This window comes from Saccopteryx bilineata, chromosome 3 (genome assembly GCF_036850765.1).
Source record: "Saccopteryx bilineata isolate mSacBil1 chromosome 3, mSacBil1_pri_phased_curated, whole genome shotgun sequence".
Taxonomy (NCBI): domain Eukaryota; kingdom Metazoa; phylum Chordata; class Mammalia; order Chiroptera; family Emballonuridae; genus Saccopteryx; species Saccopteryx bilineata.
Genome location: NC_089492.1, coordinates 281,862,991 through 281,869,521, shown reverse-complemented (window position 1 = coordinate 281,869,521; position 6,531 = coordinate 281,862,991).

Below are 6,531 nucleotides of genomic sequence, written 5' to 3'. Positions count from 1 at the left end.
AGGATCCCCTGCTCTGGCACTGACCAATCAGTAGAGACCACACAACCCTGAAAGGGTACGCCTGGAAAAGCTGACAAATATTCTAGAGATATCCCTTTAGATTTCCCCCAAACTTCCAGTCTTAAAAAACTTCAAAACAACCTGACCACGTGATGGCGCAGTGGATAGAATGTCGGACTGGGATGCGGAGGACCCAGGTTCAAGACCCCGAGGTCACCAGCTTGAGCGCGGGCTCATCTGGTTTGAGCAAAGCTCACCAGCTTGGACCCAAGGTCGCTGGCTCGAGCAAGGGGTTACTCAGTCTGCTGTAGCCCCACGGTCAAGGCACATATGAGAAAACAATCAATGAACAACTAAGGTCTCGCAATGAAAAACTGATGATTGATGCTTCTCATCTCTTTCCGTTCCTGTCTGTCTGTCCATGTCTATCCCTCTCTCTGACTCTCTGTCTCTGTAAAAAAAAAAAAAAAAAAAAAAAAAAAGAAAGAAAGAAAAGAAAAAGAAAAAATAAACGAAAAAACTCCAAAAACCCAGGTCCCGCTCTCCTTCCGAAAACTTCAAAACAATGGACCCAAGTCTCGCTCTGCCTCCCAGGAGTATGCCGGCTCCTTTCCCTTCCCGGTTATCTTCCGGGACAGGCTGCATCTCCTAACTGTAAGGGTCCACATGAGACTTGCAGCCAGCAGAGTGACGGGCAATAGCAGCTCATCCTGGCCTTCCCCCACTGCACACTCTTGTCTCCAAGGCCTTTCTGATACCCAGTGAACCAGAGCAGCCCTTCTGAGGTTCATTTCTTTTATTTCTTATTTTTCTTTTTAAGATTTTTTATTTATTGATTTTACAGAGAGGAGAGAGAGAGAAGGGGGGAAGAGGAGGAAGCATCAATTCCCATATGTGCCTTGACCGGACAAGCCCAGGGTTTCAAACTGGTGACCTCAGCATTCCAGGTTGACACTTTACTCACTGCGCCACCACAGGCCAGGACTCATTTCTTTCCTATAACATTTCTAGAGAACCAAAGCCGCCCCACCCAGGCTCTCTTTCCTGCTGCTTCTTTTATCCTAAGCCCATCCTAGTCTCACTGTCCCCAGCTTTAGTAAATGGAATCTCAAAATCACCTGGATTTGTGAAATCTTTCCTGTGTGAACTCAGGAACCCGCACACTACCGGCTGGTCCTAGGCAGACCCGCTCTGGGCCAGGTCTCCTTCCTAGTGGTAATATAAGGACTTCAAAGGGTGGAGGATGGATCAGAGACCCCAGGAACCGGGGCAAACCAGGGAAGGATCAGGTGAGGACCAAAGACAGGACTGGTTCCAATCCATCATCCTTCACCCAGTATGAATTTCTGTACTGCTCAGTACTGTTCTGAAAGCTGTGAACATGAGTGTGAACAAAACACATGGAGCAGCCTGAGGCAAGCAGAGGAAAACTCCCACAATAACCTACTGTGGAAAGATCTGGAAGGAGACAGAGCTGTGATGGAGAGTAATGGTGGGGACAGACTGCAGAAAGGGAAGCAGGGAGGTCCTTGACCGTACATACCAAAGACCAATAAATACATTTGGTAAAGCAGTAAATATTGACAGGACTTGCTGATGGCTGGGGTAAAGAGGTACAGGAATGCACGGAGTCAGGATGCACCCCCGCCGCACCCCGGTGTTCTGGGCTGAGTAGCCTTGGGACAGTGTAACTACTTACTGAGCTGGGGCAGGCTGCTGGGGGAGTAGGCTGACCAGCAGGGGGAATGGCATGAACTGGCCTCAATCGGTTTAGGTAAGGTGACTGTTTCACCTGCCGATGACATTTCCAGTGAGGACAAAAGCGGAATATACTTTCTCAGAGTCCCCATTTCCTCCCCCAGGGCTTAGCCCAATCCCTGGCAGACCACTTACTTAACCAGGAGGACCCAGACCCCATGGCAGGCGGGACGGCTGGCCTTAGAACAATGGCTTGCTCAGGTGGCCTTGCCAAGACAGGACCGGGTCTGTGTGCCTCAGTGGCTTGCTGCCTGTGACAGCTTGTGAAGGCGCTTTTCCTCCCCTCGCCTCTCCCCTCGCTGGTGAAACAAGAGCTTTTGAGAGGATGACACAAGGTGGCAGGTGCCTGATTGAGCCAGTTACTTTCTTTAGGTCCGGGCGCTAGGCGAGAGGCTTCATGGAAGAGGGGACTTGGGGACTCCATTGTATGACTGGTCCCCTCATGCTTGGTATTGTTACTGCTGCTTGGCATTGAAGAGGCTCCATCCTCTGAGCCGTCTGGGAAGGACCTACCCCTCTGGCTGTCACCTTGACTGGGCAAGAGGCCAGAGAGAGCTTCCTTCCAAACCACAGAGGATATGGGAGGCCCTGCTGTCTGTCCAAATTTACTTTTGGGGAAGTGACTTTCACCGTGTGGTCGCTGGGCGGTCTGTGGGCTGGGTTTCGGTCACCTGTGGGCTAGGACCGAGGGAGGGGCTTTCTTTCTGGGGCTGCTGCTGTCTTGGGGGTCCACAATACACTTGGCAAAAGGCTTGAGAACTCACTAATTTGGATTGTTTTATTCTAGAGCATTACCACACTTTCCTATTTTTCAAAAATTTCACTAAATTTTTGCAACAAAAGGAATTTTCTTACCTAGTGACAAACCCCATGACAAGATTCTGGTTGTCTAGACACAGAGAGTGGAGATTCAGCAATTCATCTCGGGTTTTCCTGGGCAAAAAGAGGAAGAGGCCAGATATGACGTGAGGGCTGAAAATCAAGACCATTAGCCTTGCACAGAAAAACCATCCTCTGAACAGGATATCTCTCACCCTGGCCAGTTGTGCCAGAAATGTGCCAAAATGTCAAGTCCAGAGGCCTGGGAATTAATCACCTCGGTCACCCCTGCAGCCTGCAGCAGGAGGCCTTTCATGTAGTAGGTAGTAGAGATGAGTCAGCTAAATTGAGTTTATGGAGTGTTTGCTCTGCTGCAAGTTGGATGCTTTTCATATTTTTTTTGAAAATTAATATATGTTAAGTATTTATTTTTTTAAGTGAGAAGAGGAAGATAGAGACAGACTCCCACATGTGCCCAACCAGGACCTCCCTGGCAACCCCTGTCTTAGGCCGATGCTCTGCCCATCTGGGGCCATGCTCGTAATTAAGCTATTTTTAGTGCCTGAGGCAGAGGCTGCATGGAGCTATCCTCAGCACCAGGGCTGACATGCTCAAATCAATCGAGCCATGGCTGTGGGAGGATGAGAGAAAGAGAGAGAGAGAGAGAGGAGGGGGAACGGGAGGGGTGGAGAAGCAGATGGTTGTTTCTCCTGTGTGCCCTAATCGAATCCGAGACTTCCACAGGCCAGGCCGATGTTCTTTCTACTGCTGAGCCAACCGGCCAGGACCAAGTTTATTAAAAAAATTTTCAGTTTTATTGACATATAATTGACAAAACTGTAAGCTATTTAAAGTGGATGACAGGGTGATTTGATTATATCTCTGTGCCCTGAGAGGGTTCCCCCCATCCAGTTAACACATCCATCACCTCGCATATTTCCTTTTCTGGTTTTGTTTTGTGAGAACGCACATTTATTCTTATTTAGACTACAACCACCTGATAGGGTTACAGGTGGGGACCAGGACCCCTCTCCTCCCTTAAGTGGACAAAAGGAGGCTGACAAACTGGATGTTCCAAGTCACTACCCCCTGGGCATCCAGTGACTAAACTGGGTGTGGAAGGTCCCCTCGCTTACTTACCGTTAATCTTACATAAATTGCTTACATTTCTCCTTAGCAACTACCAGCCCCCACCCTCAAATCCCCTATTTAACCCTACCTGTTAGAGAATCAGTTGCTGACTTCTGCTTTAGGAGTCAGCCTGGCAGATAACCCCCTAATAAACTTTTCTTAACCTGAACTCGGGTGTCTTCCTTCGGTCAACCTTTCACCACCGTTCTGAGAGGTAAATGCTGTTGATTACCATTTTATGGGAAAACAGGCACAGAGATTCAACAGCTTGCCCAAAGACCGGTTAAAAAGGGTTGTCTGGCTTGACCAGGCGGTGGCACAGTGGATCAAGTGTTGGCCTGGGACGTGAAGGACCCAGGTTTGAAACCCTGAGGTCTCCAGCTTGAGTGCAGGCTCATCTGGCTTGAGCAGGGCTCACCAGCTTGGACCCAAGGTCGCCAGTTTAAGTAAGGAGTCACTCAGTCTGCTGTAGCCCCCAGTCAAGGCACATATGAGAAAGCAATCAATGAACAACTAAGGAGCCACAATGAAGAATTGATGCTTCTTATCTCTCTCTCTTCCTGTCTAGCTGTCCCTATCTGTCCCTCTCTCTGTCACAAAAACAAACAAACAAAAAACTTAGAAAAAAAAAAAGAAAAAAGAAGGGCTGTCTGGCTTCTATCTGAGAGAAACTTGAAGTATCCCACATTATTTTTGGGGAAAAAGGTAGATTGTCTGGACCCAGTCAGGACACACAGAGAAGTAGTGCAAAGGATTAAAATCTTGTCTTTCTCTGGTCAGGTCTGTAGTTTTATTAGAAACTTTGTGACTGCTGAAATAGAACATCTGCCTGCAATCCGATGAAAGATTAAATAGGCAGTAAATGAAACTCTCAGCTAATAACGAATTCCATTTAGCCGGCATTTAAATAGAGAGTGAGTACAGTTGCAAACCCAACATCTGATGAAGCTGATTGGAGGTGACGACTCTCCTAGTCCCTGAGTCTTAGCTGTTGCTGGGCTTGCCGAACTCCTCTTTAGAAACCATTAAGTTATTGAGAAAAAAACGTCTTTCCCTACAGATCTAGAGATTCAAAGCAGAGAACCATTTTCCACAAGTCCAGGGAATGTGACAGAAATCAATGAGGTGCAGCTTTTGTCCTACTGCTCTGCACGCCCATGGCATGGGGGTCTCTGCCTGAGGTTTTTCAGTTCTCTTCTGAATGTGGAGCTAAAACACCGGAAGACTGTGTTCTGTCTGGTCTTACTGAGGTGGTCAAGAATTCTCAGATGGCACAGACTCTGTTCTCCAACATTCTAATTCAATGCTTGTTCCTTTTTCCTTAGTGACTTTGGCTTCTAGGTGGCAGGGAACAAATCTTGTTCATCTTTACACCTCTGGGGATGCTGGAAGGCAGGGCTTTCAAATCTTCCCTTTAAAAAGCCAGATGTGCAGCCGACACCAACATGTGAGCTCACATCACCCTGAAGGTGCCTGATTGGCAAAGCTAAGAGCCAGAACTGGCTCATTAAGGTTTGTTCTCAGCGAGTCAGACATTTTTCTTAGCTGCCTGCCTCACAAGCAGCTTTTGTTTCCTGGATGACATCACTGCTAGGACTTAAAAAGCAGCCTTGAGATAGTCCTACTTATGCAAACTGGGTCTGTCTGCATGTGAAATACAGGAAAAATGGTTAAATAAGTTATGGTGCAGCTATACCACAAAGCACTTAACCGGTGGTCAAAAAAGCTAAGGCAGAAAATACATTTTACACACCCCCGTTTATCCAACGGATAAATGGATAAACAGAATGTAGATATATACATACAGTGGAATATTATTATTCAGCCTTAAAAAGCAAGGTGTCCACATAAAGGTGTCCAGACCTGTAGAGAATTTCTATAAAAATTCGAGTCAAACAGAAGATACCCCTGGAAGCAAGATGTCAACAGACTGAGATAAATGCTTCAGAGAATAACAGTTTACAGTTTCTTTTATGTACTATTTGAGATAAAGGAGGAATGTAAGGAAGGTTCCTGGCAGGCGGGAGAGAGCGAGACAGGCATCCCCTTACAGAACAGCGCCAATTGAGCCACTGGCTGTGGAAGGGAAGGAGGGGAGAAGCAGAGGGTTGCTTCTCCTGTGTGCCCTGACCGGGAATCAAACTCAGGACGTTCATACGCCAGGCCAACGTTCTATCCACTGAGACACTGGCCAGAGCCAAGATTTTATTGATTTTAGAGAGGAGAGAGAGAGAGAAAGGTGGTGGTGGGGGAGTGGGAATCATCAATTTGTAGTTGCTTCTATGTACTTTGGGTGGGCAAGCCCAGGGTTTCCAAACAGGGAAATCATCATTCCAGGTTGACTCCTATCCACTGCGCCACCACAGGTCAGGCAGTATGCCACATATTAAAAAGAATTATTTATTGATTTTTAGAGAGGAAGGGAGACAAGGAGACAGAAACATTGATTTGTTCCTGTATGTGCCCTGACCGGGGATTGAACCGCAACCTTTGTAATCAGGATGATACTCTAACTAACTGAGCTACCTGACCAGGGTTGTATGCCCTGGCACATTTGTAATGACAGGAAGGTCTGCAAGTTAATTATAAACAGTCAACAGGAGACACAGGACTCGGGGAATTTGGTAGGGGGGGCTTCCACTTTTTTTTTTTTTTTTTGTATTTTTTCTGAAGCTGGAAACGGGGAGAGACAGTCAGACAGAATCCCGCATGCGCCCGACCGGGATCCACCCAGCACGCCCACCAGGGGCGACGCTCTGCCCACCAGGGGGCGATGCTCTGCCCCTCCGGGGTGTCGCTCTGCTGCGACCAGAGCCACTCTAG